At 46.2% G+C, this 18,689-nt stretch overlaps 1 long non-coding RNA gene and 1 other non-coding gene across 3 annotated transcripts; both read left to right on the forward strand.

Annotated features, from left to right (window-relative positions):
• Positions 1 to 744: 744 nt before the first annotated feature.
• LOC100304230 (MIR164bHG) lies at positions 745 to 2,123 on the forward strand. Of its 2 annotated transcripts, none has more exons than NR_163735.1 (2): positions 745 to 1,681; positions 1,766 to 2,108. It is a non-coding gene; the product is annotated as an MIR164bHG (long non-coding RNA). The 2 variants fall into 2 exon arrangements; NR_163736.1 differs by having other exon boundaries at positions 767 to 1,617; positions 1,766 to 2,123.
• On the forward strand, positions 840 to 967 carry MIR164b (microRNA MIR164b). The gene has a single exon (NR_121031.1). It is a non-coding gene; the product is annotated as a microRNA MIR164b (primary transcript).
• Positions 2,124 to 18,689: the final 16,566 nt, after the last annotated feature.

Raw genomic sequence — 18,689 nt, forward strand, 5'->3', positions numbered from 1 at the left:
CTGTCCCACAACCAAACACACCCTAAAGGTGTGCGGGACCTTTAGTCATGGTTGGATCTACCAACTGAAACTAAAGCTCATCCTCTAGTCTCGGTTGAAGCTATCAATTGAGATTAAAAGTCATCGCTGGGTCAGTCTATGGAGCTGGACGTTGGAGCTGACACCTGAAACTAATATTCAGGTTAGTCTCGGATCCAACGCTAATCGGGGACTAGAGAACCTAAAACCGCTATCTGTTGGTGACGACAAGGTGAGGTGGGAGTGATGATTCCATGAACAGACAGCACATCGGGGATGATTTAATGGCGTCAAGGTCAGACGGCAGTGGGGACGATCCATGAGCGGACAGGGATTTATTTATAGTGATGGAAGCTGCGACAGGGGAGAGTGATGGTAGGGTAATTTTGGTTATTAGCCACTAGTTTCGTCTCAGGCCGATAGGATTGCTTCCTCTCTCTATTTTTTTTTTTGGATAGAGGGTGGAGTAGTTAATTAAGCAGCGATCCAACGGTCCAAGTCAAGCGTACGTTTTTCAACGACACCTACGTGCGGTCCGCGGGGCGCTCTTGGAAATCAGTTGCTTGCTACTCGCAGTCGCAGCTATGATGAACAGTGTAGCGACAATTAATAAACCGGCACGCGTACGCATATCGCTGGCAATTCCTGTAGCAATAGCACCCGCGGGAGTAAGTAAAACACCGTTGCTCCGCTATAAATACAGGCCAGAGCCAGAGGGGGATCGGTGGAAGAAGGTGAATTCGAGAATTGCGAAGCTGAGTGCAGACGTCCGATCCCCGATCCATGGCTCCTTTTCTGGCACTTGAGAGATGTGTGTGTGGTAGACGGTGGCTGTGCGTGGTGGAGAAGCAGGGCACGTGCATTACCATCCAATGCCGCCGGGTGGGTGGGTGGAATGGATGGATGGTTCTTGATGTGCCCATCTTCTCCACCGAGCACGAACTGTCTTGGATCCGCGCGCGCGTGCCGTACATACCTCGTCATGCAGGAGTTCAGGTGCTGCCTAATCCTCGGCGGCCCTCACCGCGCCACCGGCGTCTCGCGTCGTCGCTGCCGATCGATCGATCGTCCAGCCCGCCGCCAGTTGAGTTCCGAACCCCGATGCTTATAGCCTCCCATCCCTGGTTAGCAAGCATCGTGTGTATCTTGCATCTCAGACTTGCTTCCTCTTCATCATTCATTCATTCATACTCAAGCATTAATTATTCAGGACCAAGCAAGCGGTAGAATTCAAATTCAATTCGCACAACCCTTTGCTTGTCAGCTAGCTTACCTTGTGTATTGGATTTGAATACATGCTGGTAATCCATCTAATAAGAAAGCGCTGTGTGGCGCTACCTGTCCGTAGTATGGCCGCGCCGACTGTCTGTCGGCTGGCATGGCATGATATACATTCTAGTTATCTTGAACCAAAGGCGACTGTCCGTAGAGTTGCTTGCTCTTGCTTCAGCAGGTGGGAATGGCGCCGTGCACTTGGGTTCGCCTGTCTCAGTTACCAGAGGAGCCTAATCCCATCGTCGCTCGTACGTCGCTCGGATGTCGGCATCAACGACCAGCGCGGCAGCCAGCATGCACAGGCGCGCCGAGAATGATCAGGGGGTGCCGTCTCTATCCTTCATTCAGCGATTCGCTTTCTGAAAAGAACATTGCACAAAAACAGCAAGTAATGTTTCACACACATACTATATATGCGCTGCTAGTTTTCATGTATATCGAGACTGACATCTGTTTTGTTTGTTTGTAACAGGATGGCTCTGGGTGCGGATGAATGCTAGCTCCATGTTCCGTCACTTTTTGTTTGTGCGGTTCTTCACTGACTTTGAGTCTAGTCTTGGCGTTCTAACTAAAGACCGTCATGTTGCGAGTATACATGCAGGTGTTAGAGTAGCCGTTCCTCGTGCATGCCTTGCATATTGCTCATCATATTAATAATGATCTGTCGTCACCCATCTTCATCTCAACTGTAGAAGATGCGAGCTGAGATCGGCCATGGATCCTGCATATTATTCATCCAGGGCCAAATTTTCTTGTTCTCTGTGTGGGTTTCGTTTTTTTTTCATGTGAATGAAATCCCTTATTTCATGAAGCAAGATTTCTATGAGATTTGTCTATGTGTGTTTTTGATATGGTGCAAGCTCACTACTAGCCAGTAGCCACTCATGATTCATGAAGACAGTAGAGCTACCCTTTCATGAACAATGTCACTATATTAAATGTCCTTGATAGTCCTTCCATGAATAAGACTTGTGTCTTTCAGAGCCCGTGTAATTTATTGAGCTGAAGATCGATCAATCGATGTACTACTAGCTTAGCTGGTGGGCTAACTGATTGATCACATTTTGAAACCGATATAACCTATAGGAGGCAGGCACGCCTTTTGAAGTGAACAACCATTGCATGGACCTGCAGAATGGCAGGCAGCAGGCTACTAAGAAAAACAACGGATGGCATCTCTGGCGACGGTCTAATGGAATGGATCTCGCACCTAATGCCGGCCGGCAGTGGGCAGTGGTCCTGCTGAAATAATAATGCGTCTGAAATGGATTGCATACATGCCATCACCTTGGTTGAGCTTGAGAGTCAGAGAGGGGAGAGTGGTCCGCCTGCTGCAGCATGTCTGTCGGATCCGAATCCGATCCACATCCACACTCCTCTGTCATGTGTGTGGGTGTGGCCTTTGCTCCTCCTCCATCCTGCACCCTCTCGCAGTGGCAGGCCTTGTCTCTTCTCTACCCAGCTGCAGCAGCTGGTAGCCGATCGATGGCCCTGTGCCGGCCGGAGCCAACCTACCCGGGGAGGGGGGGTTGCTTCCAGATCTAGGAAAGGAAAGTGGATTCCTGCGTTGCGTTGCGCCCAAGTGGCCAGGCAGACGCAGACCTCACCACCGGATCTCAACTCGATCTCCCCTTTTGGTGCGCCGGCTTTTGTTATTATTATCAGTAAAAACAAAAGATCCATACCGTCCCGACCTAGTGACGGGGGAAGGAGGCAAAGAAAAAAAATGCTCTGATTGGCGTAAACAAGGTCTATTTTCAAATCATTTCCTTGTCTTCCGTTGATGTAAATTGTTAGAAGCCCACTCCGTAGAATTCCCTTCATTCAACCCACATGGAAGAAGATAGATAAGGAGGGAGCTAATGCAGAACGAGTTATGCAAGAACTTTCCCAAATTGGGATAATGCCAGAAATGTGGGGGTGGTGATACCCCCAATGATCGAGGTTGCTGATTGTGCCAATTTAAAACAGTAGCTCAATAGTATAGCATCTTATTACCTACTAGCTAGGTCCGTGTCCGTACGTTGTCACGGAAGTACAAAATTAATATGAAACATAGATACGGAATGATAAACATCATTATAATTTGTGAAATCCGTGTGATTAAATAGAATGGACTAATGTCCAACTAATCCGTGTGATCAAACATGTGGCACGGCCACCTCTAATTGCAACTAACAATGCTTGTAACAATATTTTTAGTAAAATATGCCAAAATGCCTTCATATATATAATATATATATATATAATATTCACATTTCTATGGACAGTAGCTTATGTTTCCTGAACACACACTTATTACCTTCTAAAGGTCTCTTCTCTCCTCCTTATGTTATCCCCCCATTTTTATAAAGGAAAATGTTGAGTGACAAATTGAGGACCGGACGGTCCGTGCCTATGGGTCGGACGGTTCGCGCGCGCAGAACAGATTAGGGTTCCGAGTTTCTTGCTATATTTGTTGGCGAAATTCGCGGGATTAACTTGAGAGATCAGTTTGTAACGGGTCCAGCCCCCCTCCTCTATAAATATAGAGGATTACGACCGATTAGAACCATCAATCGAATCAATAACACTTCTATCTCGCATTTATTTCCTGTACAATTAGGAGTAGTTCTAGTCTAGTTCTAGTTTAGCATCTCAATCCCCAAATTCTTCGCTTCTCTTTGACTCTACGTCGATTAGAGGAGTCTAGGTCGGTCTGCCCGAGCCTAGACATCACCTAGGATCTCACCTCCCCGACGGGGTCCCTCCCGGAAGCAAGATCCAGGCGCCGCCGGCGACCTTCGCCGCCCCCTGCGCACGCGCGGACCATCCGGCCCCAGGGCGCGGACCGTCCGACCATCAGGCAGGAAACCTTAGCCCTGCGCCAGGCCGCGGACCTTTCGGTCCCTGTGCAGAGAGCACTGCCACGGTTCGTGTTGAGTGATTGGCGTCCGAAAAAGGTGTCAACATACTTTTGGCGACTCCGCTGAGGACAATTTCATATAGACCTGTCGAGATCGGTCCTCAATGGCCGATTCAAAATATAGCTCTGAAGTTTCCACCAGCAATATCATCACGCCGACATGGGAAACCTTGCCGGCTGAAGAACATCTCCTGTTCGAGGAGCGCCAGGAGCAGCTGATCCAAGAAGCAAAGGCGAAATTCCTAGCCGACTTCAAGGTGGACAGGAACAACAAAGTCGTTCGGCAACGGGCGACAGATCTGGCTTCGCTCCGACCTACTACGATTACCCCCAATGTAAGTAACACCAATGAGCTCCAATCTCTTAAAGCTTACATAGATGAACAGCGAGAGCAGATGCAATATATTGTAGGGGATATACAAAATGATCATAAAAGGCTAGTGTGTGCGCTTGATAAGTCTACTATTGCAAATCTTCCTTCGCACGAGGTTGAACTAAGGGAATACACACGTAATTCATCGGCTACAGGTTGTCACGACCAGTCACACCCCGTTTATGGGCTGCCGATAGACACGTACCTTGTGTTCCCACGCACATCGGCGATAAATTTGCCGATCTGCGCACGTCCGGACCGTCCGCACGTGAGCGCGGACCGTCCGGGCCAGCGGCGGCCGATCCCATTTTTAGAAGCGAATTATCGAGGCCTGCACCCAAGCCGAGACATACCGTGCAAACCCTAGATAACCCATTCAGACCGTCCGCGTATGACGCCGGACAGTCCGAATATAATGTCGGACGGTCCGGCCACATGGCGGGACGTCCGCGCACGGAGTCGGACAGTCCGTGTATTTAAGCGGACGGTCCGGCACAGAGTTTTTTGAGGAGGATGGATATCCAACTCCGTATTCGTCCCAGATAGACTCCCTATCTCACCATACGACACACCAGCACCATAATATAATCTACCAAACCCGTGAGAGTGAGTACTTTCCGGCCCCTAGAAGGCCAGAAAGGAATGGCCAGTCCTATGAGCCTCATAGGGCATGTATTAACGCGCCGCAAAACCCAAACCAATGGGGAGGAAAACAACATACCAACATCCAAACAAACTCATCCATATTGGACCAAAGAGTCGGTGGTCTCCCATCGGCTGCCATCGATATAGTAAGAGAGGAAATAGCTGGGGCATTCCGAGATAAGCTCGGAGTTAGTATAGTCCCCGGGGGGCAGTCATATCGGAGACCTTATAATAGCCAGTTTGACCATCTCCCATACCCACAGGGAACCAGAATACCCGAATTCGCAAAGTTTTCGGGTGACCAAGGAAAGAGCACGCGTGAGCACATAGACCAGTTCTTAGCACAGTTAGGAGAATTAACTGACACCGAAGCATTCTGTGTACGTTTATTTTCATTATCTTTAATAGGGACTGCATTCACATGGTATGCCACGCTCCCTCCTAATTCCATTTTGTCATGGGGAGAATTAGAACAAAAATTTCATGAACATTTCTTCTCTGGCGATTACGAGCTAGATTTAGTAGACTTAGTGGCCCTACGACAAGAAAATGATGAATCGGTTAGTGATTACATCCGGAGGTTCTGGGATACGAGAAACCGATGCTTTCAAATTTCATTTAATAGATAAACAACTGGCGGGAATAGCCTTTGATGGATTGCGCTATTATTTAAAAGAGAAATTAGAAGGCATCCAGTTCTTTACGCTAGCACAATTACATCAGAGAGCTTTGGCTTGTGAAAGCCGAAGCAAAGAACTAGTCAAAACGGTTCGTCATAATGTCCATATAGTAGAACACAATCAAAGTAGTTCGGACGATGAACCAAAGGAAGTTTACACTGCCGAAATAGTTTGGCCCGAGCAGGCCAAATCTTCGGCTTGCCCCTCCTTGCAGTCAGTTCAAAAGAAACTGCAGGAGGAGGTTAAGTTTACATTTAATGTCGACAAATGTGATAAGATATTCGATGAATTACTAAAAATGGTAACATTAAGATCGATTATATCGTTCCACCCGCCGACGAACTAAAGCGTCGTGCATATTGCAAGTGGCACAACTCATTTTCCCATGCCACTAATGATTGTTTTGTGTTTCGACGACAAATCCAATTGGCCATTAACGAGGGACGATTGAAATTTCAGGAGAACACGGAGCCCTTCCCAATAAATGTGATCGACTTCAATGGAAAAAAGATCCTAATTCGGCCCATCACAGCCAATAAGGGCAAAGACAAAGAAGACATCATCGGCAACGCACGGGAGGCCGATGGAAACAACAAAATCTCTTGCAGGAAAGTGGTGGCCGAGAAGACTCCTGATGGAGGGGAGACACTGAAGGTGACCATCACAACTTCCGGCACTAGAGGGCAAGCGCAGACAAGGGGACATGCGCGAGAACCCGAACTGCGCATCGCGGACGGTCTGGTGCCCAGGCGCGGACGGTCCGTAACATCGCCAGATGGTCCGGAGCGTTCCAACGGATGGTCCGACAACACTCAGGAGCCACAACGACTGCGTACCTTCAAACCGGGACGACCAGATATAGGTATGTGGAAAACTAATACATTTAAGGCAGTCAGACGACTGGCCAAATCTGGCCTGACCTTTGATCAATTATTGTCTAAATATGTGAAAAAGAAGGCCGGCCCCAGTGATCGACCACTAAAGCAACCTCGCTTACCCACCCAGGAGCGACAGCAGGTTAGGCCGATTGGACCAGCTCACCAATCGGAAAGGATGGGAGGTCATAATGTTCAATTAAGACCTAACGCACCTGCGTGGACACCTCCACCTCCACATACACCCATGTCATGTCATTATACATACATACCACCGCTACCATATATCCTGAATCAAATGTGGGGCGCACCACCATATCCATTCGGGATACCACAATACCCCGCCTGGGGGCACCTCAATCATCTGTTTTTGACAGGTTGACGCCTCCAATACAAGACCGATTGAGAGCCCCTCAATCTGGTCCACGAGCACAGGCCCAACAAGATTGCCGAACAACTCGGCCCCAAAGGCTGACTAATCTAGCAAGGGGGGCATATAGCTACAGCCTCCAACAGTACGATAAAAAGGATGTCACTAAAATAGGAACGATAGATGTCGTCGTACAACAAAATAACGAAGGGCCGATGATTTTTGGTGAATCGGCCAACACAAACAAAAAAGAAGATACGACTGTCAACAAAACAGCCGATCTAAAATACTCCATGCCTCGATGGTACCCATCAGGATTTACACGATCGCAAAAGCGAAAATTACAACGCCTCAGAGCAAAGGAGAATCGGGAAAAGGGGGCGGAAAAAATATTCAATGACACACGTCCGCAGTACCCACCACCGCAAAAGAGATGGAGACCAAAGGTCATTGACGAAAAGCAAACGGCCTCAAAGACAGAAGATAAAACAACAACTATGCAACTCTTTACAGGTATGGCAGACAGTCCGGCTATAAAGGCCGGACCATCCGTACAGGGCACGGACCGTCCGCACTACACCAGGACACCTCCAACGACGTACCAACACCCATGGAGGAAGACGAACTGCAAGAAGAAGACCTGGTCGACTACGGAGCGACGCAAGAACACTTAGAAAATTAGCAAAGCAAGGTGAAGAATTGGTCAGGACCAGTATGACGCTCGGCGGTGTTGGGACTGATAGTTCGATCAAAGACAAAGGTATCACGTTCGTTGAGTTAACCATCGGGACCAAGACTATTGCGTATTGTCCTAGTAAGTGGCAAGATGCCTAAGAAAACCGATGTGATCACATCGAGTTAGTTGCTTTTGGTTCGCTCAGCTCCACCAAAAGGCAGGGGGGCATATTTTGAGTGCCAAATTGAGGACCGGACGGTCCGCGGTCCGGACAGTCCGCTCCTGTGGGCCGGACGGTCCGCGCGCGTGCAGAACAGATTAGGGTTCCGAGTTTCTTGCTATGTTTGTTGGCGAAATGCGCGGGATTAACTCGGGAGATCAGTTTGTAACGGGTCCAGCCCCCCTCCTCTATCTCGCATTAGAACCATCAATCAAATCAATAACACTTCTATCTCGCATTTATTTCCTGTACAATTAGGAGTAGTTCTAGTCTAGTCCTAGTTTAGTCTCTCAATCCCCAAATTCTTCGCTTCTCTTCGACTCTACGTCGATTAGAGGAGTCTAGGTCAGTCTGCCCGAGCCTAGACTTCACCTAGGATCTCTCCTCCCCGACGGGGTCCCTCCCGGGAGCAAGATCTAGGCGCCGCCGGTGACCTTTGTCGCCCCCTGCGCACGGGCGGACCGTCTGGCCCAGGGCGCGGACTGTCCGACCGTCAGGCAGGAAACCTTATCCCTGCGTCAGGTCGTGGACCGTCTGGCCCCTGGCCGCGAACCGTTCGCCCCTATGCAGAGAGCACTGCCACGATTCGTGTTGAGTGATTGGCGCCCGAAAAAGGTGTCAACAGAAAATCACTACAGATGCAGGCTATATGGTGGTGCTAGAACTGCTAGTAGCAATAAATGTGCTATCTGCTAATGAACAAACAAAACCACAGGCACATGACTGGTGTTTCTTTCAGAGGTACCCTCTGCAAGAACACCTGCCTCCTTCAAAACGATGGAATCTGCTTGAATCTCTCAGAATGATCTCTCTGTTGCACATCTTTGATATGAACTTGGCAGCCTCATGGCAGTGGCTGCAGACTTCTAAGTTTTTTGTCACACGAATTGGCTGTCCCTCCGGTATATTCAGCACATCGAATGCGATGGCGAGCTTTCAGTTGTGCCCACATAGTGCCTCGTCATGCACTGCATCATCGGCACCCATCAGAGCATACTTTTTCTTAGGATCATGGCCTTCTTGCCGCATCCTTCTAGCAACATCATCCAGAAACTCTGCAATCTTGTTCCAGTCTGGGTGATTCCGATTATCTGCAATAAAGACATGAAGCCTAATGTTTGAGGTAAGATCCAAAAAACTACACACACTTCATGATGTATATTCTAGGTGCCTTACTACTTCATGTGGTAAAATATCATCATAACACCAATACAACACAGAAGCCACCTAACGGATCTCGCCAAATCTCTATAGCTCAACTAACTTTAGTTAACTGGCTTAGATCAGAACTGTTTGTGCATGGAAAAAAGCTCTTTTGGAAAACAAAACAAAAAAGCTTAAATCTCCTCGACAAATCAATCCATAGCTCAACTAATTTTAGTTATCTAGCTTTAGAAAGCGCATGTTAATGACCAAAAACAATCTTATCTCCAATGAAAACAGATACACATGGACAGGTGAATGAACGTGATGGTGAAAGTCGGCGAAAAGTCTCTCCCAGTGAAGAATAGAAAGAAACCAAAATAAATAGGGAAAAACAAACGGAGGGCATGCTCAGAAATCAGCAGCAGGAATGACCATAATTCATGATGAAGTAGCAAAAAAAGAATGAGATGAGCTGAGGAATGGAGGTTCACCATCCCTCAATGACTCTAACCTCCAGCCTCCAACGTCCCCATAATGGTATAAACAGAGGAGACACAAGGTATTAGAATAGACAACAGGCATCAGAACAGACAAAGTATGTAATTTATTCTCTGTTTTTTGAACTAGACAGAGCTGCATCAACAACTTATGCTAGATTTATGTCACACCCGGGTTTCAGGGCACCAAGACCCGGGCGCGAACATAATCACCAGGTGTGTTGGGACCAAGTCTCACACATATGATGAATCATGGCACAGGATTGAATGTCACATCTTTACTATATAATGGGAGTTATGTACAAAATAAATAAATAATTACATTATAAGTAGATAACGGTCCAACAACCCAAAGTTGACTGGGAGACGACGACCTAGACCTCTCACGAACTCGTCACAGCATCCTTCATGCGCCTCATCCTGTGGTACCTGTTCTTGACCTGTGGGGGGTGCGAGACAGCAAGAGTGAGCTCACATACGTTCATCGCTCAACAAGTTGTGGGGAATAATGTGCATGAACTCTTCAAAGGTGGGAGCTCATGTGAAGTGTAAGGCTTACCAAAGAGGATGGTTAGAGCTGAGCATTGCTTTTAAAGTTGGTCAAAATTTTATTAGCAGTTACTAAGTATAAGTAAATACCAACCCAATTAAGTAGTAGAACAAAAGTAACAACATCACCTGCGATGCAATGCATATGACAAATTGAATTTAGTTCCATAAATTAATCATCAGAGAGTCCTGAGCTGCTCATGACCGTGAGCTCGGCTAGTATACCAGTTTTACACTCTGCAGAGGTTGTACCCTTTACCCACAAGTCGTGTATCCCATGTTGCCAGGGTTAGCTAGACCCTTAGACACTACCGAGGTGAATGGCTAGGGATCCACTACGAGGCCTTTACAAAGTTCCACTAGCTTCCGAAAACCCGCTACAGTTTATGGGAAGAGCACTTGCAAGAATCCCCCGTCTGACCGCCATCGCAGCAAAATCAACCCGAGAACCTCCTTGCATGCAATCCCCTACTGCCCTTGCCCCTTACGGGTAAGGTAGTCTTCCACTAGCTTTCCTAGTTAGTTGGCCAAGGGCGACCCATTAAACCCTTGTGGTGGCACGTGTTTCTCAAGTTAAGCTCCATGTTCCAATTAAAATTTTATGATCTTGACATGAAATAAAATAACAAGATAACTGGAACATGGATATAACAAAATATTATCCCAAAACCATGTAAAGCAATAGCAAAACTACCCAAGTGATTCAGGGATAACAAGGTAAAGAGATAAACAATCTAGGGTGACCTATCGGGTCCCATCAAAATTAAGCCTATGCATGGTGAATGATTATAAAGAACATTATTGGGCAACAAAAGTGAATCAAGGGCACAACTTGCCTGGCACTTGAGATTCCAGTTACCAGCTTGCTTTTCAGATCACACGTAACCTCGCTGCTAGTCGTAGCAATACAGAGAAACATGATATAGACAAAATTAACATCACACCAAACATAAGAATATACTGCATAATAATGATCTACGCGACGTTACGAGATCGTAGAAACAAGATCCACTAAATTCGGAGTTGCGGTTACCAAGTTATGAATTTCGAAAATTATTTAGTGCTTAGAATAGATTAATCCAAATGAATAATTTTAATTCAAGTTTCATGGCTAAACAGTGTTACTAGTTGGTAGACAATATTAATACAAAATTATTGCAACTGGAATGACTCAATTTGGAGCTAAAATGAATTATATATGAATTTCTCAAGTTTCTAGAATTGTTTTTGTACTAAAAACTAATTTCTATAATTATTTCTCTATTTTTAATCCCTTCTGGACTGGGCCTCGAATTCCAAAAAAATCAGGGGCTAGCGCGTAAGTTTTCCCGAGACTCAGAACACAGTGAACGTGGATGGCGGGTTTATTATGTGAAAACAGAGGGTCTCTTTATGAAGTTTGCCACGCGAAGGGGTATCCGGGAATCCAGACCGTCCGATCTCTGCCCATCGGCCCAGATTATGTCTACGCAGCAAATAACGTATAACTATTTTCGACCGCCAGAACTAACATCCACGGTTCTCATTCGCTTACCCCCAGATCTAATCCTAGACGTCTGGAACCGATCCAACGGTCACGATGCCATTAGCCGAACAGGTACGCCTGACCCGATCCGAGACGTCCGCGGTTTGATCAACGGCGCAGCGCCCAGCGACCTCCCCGCCCTAACCAGTACCGTCCACTTCCAGATCAACGGACGCGCCCGCGTCTTCTACCTACCGACGGCTAAACGCAGCGACGCGGCTCCACCCAGTGGTGCCCCTCGCCGGTGAGCCATACCAGACGCCCCGATGCTCCAAAGTCCAGTCCATACGAGCAACACGTGAATATGAATAGCGTGAATGCAAGGGAGGCTTCCTCACCGTGATTAGTGCCATACAACTCTCTGCCCACAAGCCGCGGCGGAGAGATGACCGGAGTTCGGCCAATCTAGCGTCCCTACCCACGATTCTTTAATTAAATCGGTCCTACGCGATTCTGGGACCACGAAGGGGAGGTTGGGTAACTTACCAAGAGCAGAGACGACCACAAGGATGCTATCCGCGGTGAGGGGCGACTTCTGAAGATCCCGTGAAGACCGGCAAGCAATTCAGGGTACTCAAGTGCGCCAGTGTCCCCCCCCCCATGACACGCAGATGATCCACGAGCGCCCGTGAACCTTCCCGGATCTGAGACAGAGCGCGGGCAAGGTAGTAACTAGGTGTTGACGGCGTCGGAGGATGAGTCGAGCAATTGACCGCAGCCGAGGTCTCCTAGGTGCGGCCGTGGAGGATCAACAGCGCGCGACGCGAGGTGGTGAAGGGATCTAGCGAGGACGACAACAGTCGTGGTGCCATCCCCAGCGGCGACGCAGTGACTGCAGAGCCGGGCTGAGGAACAGGGGCGCGACGGACGAGTCCAGCCATCGGAGGGATTTCGCCATGGGGAGGTAGCTGAGGCAGGAGCGGCTGGGTTTTATAGGGGCTAGCAACGGACTCGACGGAATCCCAGCCGCATACGGCAGAGCTTGTTACAGAGAGCGGCGACGGAATCCGCCCACCTGTGGGAAGATCCACAGTGGTTGGGGGGTCCACATGTCTGCGACCCACACTGGTGCACGCGACGCGGCGCTAGGACGCGAGGGTGCCACTGCCCGGTGAGGCCATGATGTCGGCGCTGAGTTGCGGAACGGCCGGGCGGGGATGTTGTGTATATGGGCTGGCCGCATCGAATTCGGCCCACACGGCCATTTTCACTTCTATTTTATTTTTCTTTTTCTTTTCTGGTTCCTTTTTCTCACATTTTTCGAATTCAAGTTCAAACCCAAATTTGGTTGGGAATTCATTCCTAAATTTAAGTTTTAATTCCAAGACCCTAGTAAGGATAGAGATATCTACATATAAAATTTTTCTTGCACATTATAATTAAGATTTTCCTTTCCTCTTCTTTACTTTAGAGTTTTGTTTTCAAATGTAGAAGTTAAATTCTATGTATCCATTAATATCTTATTAATGACACATTTATTTTTATTGTCCACAAATGCGCAATCAAGTAAAACCCAGCATGATGCATAATTTGTTTGAGTGTCTTTTGTTAATTATTTATTTGTATAGGTGAGGTGTCCACATGAAATGATAAATAGGGATAACACACATACATATAAAGGAATATAATCTCTCCCTTTAGTTTTTTTTACAAAGTGGGTATTACAAATCCTACCCCCCTTAAAAATAATCTCGTCCTCGAGATTGTAAGAAATGGAATACAATAGGTTTGGTCTAGAATTTTAGTTTCTCATTTGGTTTTGGGAATCAAAGTTTTGTTCAAGTTTTTACCTAACAGTTAGTAGATGATTTAGAAAATATGAATATTGTATGTCTAGCCATTTATTGGGTCAGATGAGGTACGGTTATGGCCAGTAGAGGTTGTGGCAAGGGTATGATAAGGAGAGACTTCATCCTGAACTCTGGATCTTGGTTCCTCTGGCGATCCAACTTGATCTTTGAAGACTTGAGTTGATGTTTATCCTCCTTTGACGTGGTTGGTCTTCTTTGGCCTTTATTCTTGGAGTTGTCATCCGAGTTAAGGACATATGGCTAAGGATATATAGTTAGGATAGTCGGGGTACTCGAGGTAGGTAGGTTTGAACCGAGTTTTACTTTGCTTTTGGAATAGATGACTAGGCAACCCGTGATTTGGAATAGATGACTAGGCAACCCGTGATGTAGGTTAGGTCATTGTTCATTGGTGGAAGACATTAATTTCGGTTAAGATATATTTGTAGAGACAGTGCCTAACCTATATCACCAAATTAACTAACCTGTTAATAACCCACTTTAGATTGGATCATATTAGATTAGATAGAATCTAGATTAGATTAGATATGACTAGATTAGACTAGTTTGGGTTAGATAGATCTACCAGGATAGGTCAAATATTATTAGGATATGATAGAATCTTTTGAGATTTGACAGATCATATGACGAAGGTAAGTCAGAATCTCTGGTAGGTTAAAATAGAGGGGTTATGCAACTATCAAATGGTTAGGGTAGTTGCATATGGCCAGGTTGTTGTATGTGGTCTAGTCTAAATTGGAATCTTAGTCCAACTTGGATTAAAACATATTTATTAGAGTAGGATCCCATTATTATCTAACATGTTTGTCCCTTAAGTTAGATCCAATCAGATTAGATGGGATCATATTTAAATTGGTGTAATCAGATTAGAATAGATAAGATCTACTTAATTTATTTTGAAATAGATCATGTTGATTACACTATTATGAGATAAGCAAAGTGGTTGGGGATAAGTATGCTCATTAGGACAAGATGACTCTCTAAGAATAAGATAGAGTCTTTTGAGATTAGTTAGATCTATTAGGATACGATAGAACCTTTTCGAGATAAGATGTGTCTATTAAGATAAGAAAGAATCCTTAAGGATCAGAGAGAATCTATTGAGATAGGATGGATCTATTAAGATAAGGGGGAATCTTGTAAGATAAGATGGATCTATATGAACTAGGTACACTTTAATAAAGGATAATCTAAGTTGTTTAGTTATCTCATGAATTTTATTTACTTATAGTTATACGTATATGTAGATATAACTATGGACTTTACTCCACAACTTATCACACTCAATCAAAGATCCAAATCAGACAGGTATCATAAGAACAAACATTCAAGCGTATAGATACCTATAAAAATAGTTTTATTTTTGTTTCTAAGAGTAGGTCTCCTATTCCTAAAGTCACTTTAGGCACAGGATTTCAAAGTGTGAAATCCAAGTTTGTCTTTAGAAGGAAAAAGATAAGAGTAATCAGAGTAAAGCGGAAATAGATGAGAAAAGATTAAGAAAAGTTTAGAAAAGATTCAGAGTAGCAAAGGTAAGTAGACAATGGTTGTCCAGTTCTATCTAGGTTTCGTCCTACAGTCAACATTCCTCTGATACCACTTCTGTCACACCCGGGTTTCGGGGCACCAAGACCCGGGCGCGAACATAATCACCAGGTATGCTGGGACCAAGTCTCACACATATGATGAAACATGGCACAGGATTGAATGTCACATCTTTACTATATAATGGGAGTTATGTACAAAATAAATAAATAATTACATTATAAGTAGATAACGGTCCAGCAACCCAAAGTTGACTGGGAGACGACGACCTAGACCTCTCACGAACTCGTCACAGCATCCTTCATGCGCCTCATCCTGTGGTACATGTTCTTGACCTGTGGGGGGGTGCGAGACAGCAAGAGTGAGCTCACATACGTTCATCGCTCAACAAGTTGTGGGGAATAATGTGCATGAACTCTTCAAAGGTGGGAGCTCATGTGAAGTGTAAGGCTTACCAAAGAGGATGGTTAGAGCTGAGCATTGCTTTTAAAGTTGGTCAAAATTTTATTAGCAGTTACTAAGTATAAGTAAATACCAACCCAATTAAGTAGTAGAACAAAAGTAACAACATCACCTGCGATGCAATGCATATGACAAATTGAATTTAGTTCCATAAATTAATCATCAGAGAGTCCTGAGCTGCTCATGACCGTGAGCTCGGCTAGTATACCAGTTTTACACTCTGCAGAGGTTGTACCCTTTACCCACAAGTCGTGTATCCCATGTTGCCAGGGTTAGCTAGACCCTTAGACACTACCGAGGTGAATGGCTAGGGATCCACTACGAGGCCTTTACAAAGTTCCACTAGCTTCCGAAAACCCGCTACAGTTTATGGGAAGAGCACTTGCAAGAATCCCCCGTCTGACCGCCATCGCAGCAAAATCAACCCGAGAACCTCCTTGCATGCAATCCCCTACTGCCCTTGCCCCTTACGGGTAAGGTAGTCTTCCACTAGCTTTCCTAGTTAGTTGGCCAAGGGCGACCCATTAAACCCTTGTGGTGGCACGTGTTTCTTAAGTTAAGCTCCATGTTCCAATTAAAATTTTATGATCTTGACATGAAATAAAATAACAAGATAACTGGAACATGGATATAACAAAATAATATCCCAAAACCATGTAAAGCAATAGCAAAACTACCCAAGTGATTCAGGGATAACAAGGTAAAGAGATAAACAATCTAGGGTGACCTATGGGGTCCCATCAAAATTAAGTCTATGCATGGTGAATAATTATAAAGAACATTATTGGGTAACAAAAGTGAATCAAGGGCACAACTTGTCTGGCACTTGAGATTCCAGTTACCAGCTTGCTTTTCAGATGACACGTAACCTCGCTGCTAGTCGTAGCAATACAGAGAAACATGATATAGACAAAATTAACATCACACCAAACATAAGAATATACTGCATAATAATGATCTACGCGACGTTACGAGATCGTAGAAACAAGAACCACTAAATTCGGAGTTGCGGTTACCAAGTTATGAATTTCGAAAATTATTTAGTGCTTAGAATAGATTAATCCAAATGAATAATTTTAATTCAAGTTTCATGGCTAAACAGTGTTACTAGTTGGTAGACAATATTAATACAAAATTATTGCAACTGGAATGACTCAATTTGGAGCTAAAATGAATTATATATGAATTTCTCAAGTTTCTAGAATTGTTTTTGTACTAAAAACTAATTTCTATAATTATTTCTCTATTTTTAATCCCTTCTGGACTGGGCCTCGAATTCCAAAAAAATCAGGGGCTAGCGCGTAAGTTTTCTCGAGACTCAGAACACAGTGAACGTGGACGGCGGGTTTATTATGTGAAAACAGAGGGTCTCTTTATGAAGTTTGCCACGCGAAGGGGTATCCGGGAATCCAGACCGTCCGATCTCTGCCCATCGGCCCAGATTATGTCTACGCAGCAAATAACGTATAACTATTTTCGACCGCCAGATCTAACATCCACGGTTCTCATTCGCTTACCCCCAGATCTAATCCTAGACGTCTGGAACCGATCCAACGGTCACGATGCCATTAGCCGAACAGGTACGCCTGACCCGATCCGAGACGTCCGCGGTTTGATCAACGGCGCAGCGCCCAGCGACCTCCCCGCCCTAACCAGTACCGTCCACTTCCAGATCGACGGACGCGCCCGCGTCTTCTACCTACCGACGGCTAAACGCAGCGGCACGGCTCCGCCCAGTGGTGCCCCTCGCCGGTGAGCCATACCAGGCGCCCGATGCTCCAAAGTCCAGTCCATACGAGCAACACGTGAATATGAATAGCGCGAATGCAAGGGAGGCTTCCTCACCGTGATTAGTGCCATACAACTCTCTGCCCACAAGCCGCGGCGGAGAGATGGCCGGAGTTCGGCCAATCCAGTGTCCCTACCCACGATTCTTTAATTAAATCGGTCCTACGCGATTCTGGGACCACGAATGGAGGTTGGGTAACTTACCAAGAGCAGAGACGGCCACAAGGATGCTATCCGCGGTGAGGGGCGGCTTCTGAAGATCCCGTGAAGACCGGCAAGCAATTCGGGGTACTCAAGTGCGCCAGTGTCCCCCCCCCCCCACGACACGCAGATGATCCACGAGCGCCCGCGAACCTTCCCGGATCCGAGACAGAGCGCGGGCAAGGTAGTAACTAGGTGTTGACGTCGTCGGAGGATGAGTCGAGCAATTGACCGCAGCCGAGGTCTCCCAGGTGCGGCCGTGGAGGATCAACAGCGCGCGACGCGAGGTGTTGAAGGGATCTAGCGAGGACGACAACAGTCGTGGTGCCATCCCTAGCGGCGGCGCAGTGACTGCAGAGCCGGGCTGAGGAATAGGGGCGCGACGGACGAGTCCAGCCATCGGAGGGATTTTGCCATGGGGAGGTAGCTGAGGCGGGAGCGGCTGGGTTTTATAGGGGCTAGCAACGGACTCGACGGAATCCTAGCCGCATACGGCGGAGCTTGTTACAGAGAGCGGCGACGGAATCCGCCCACGCGTGGGAAGATCCACAGTGGTTGGGGGTCCACATGTCTGCGACCCACACTGGTGCACGCGACGCGGCGCTTGGACGCGAGGGTGCCACTGCCCGGTGGGGCCATGATGTCGGCGCCGAGTTGCGGAACGGCCGGGCGGGGATGTTGTGTATATGGGCCGGTCGCATCAAATTCGGCCCACACGGCCATTTTCACTTCTATTTTATTTTTCTTTTTCTTTTCTGGTTCCTTTTTCTCACATTTTTGGAATTCAAGTTCAAACCCAAATTTGGTTGGGAATTCATTCCTAAATTTAAGTTTTAATTCCAAGACCCTAGTAAGGATAGAGATATCTACATATAAAATTTTTCTTGCACATTATAATTAAGATTTTCCATTCCTCTTCTTTACTTTAGAGTTTTGTTTTCAAATGTAGAAGTTAAATTCTATGTATCCATTAATATCTTATTAATGACACATTTATTTTTATTGTCCACAAATGCGCAATCAAGTAAAACCCAGCATGATGCATAATTTGTTTGAGTGTCTTTTGTTAATTATTTATTTGTATAGGTGAGGTGTCCACATGAAATGATAAATAGGGATAACACACAT

The sequence above is a fragment of the Zea mays genome, chromosome 6 (assembly GCF_902167145.1).
Source record: "Zea mays cultivar B73 chromosome 6, Zm-B73-REFERENCE-NAM-5.0, whole genome shotgun sequence".
Classification (NCBI taxonomy): Eukaryota; Viridiplantae; Streptophyta; class Magnoliopsida; order Poales; family Poaceae; genus Zea; species Zea mays.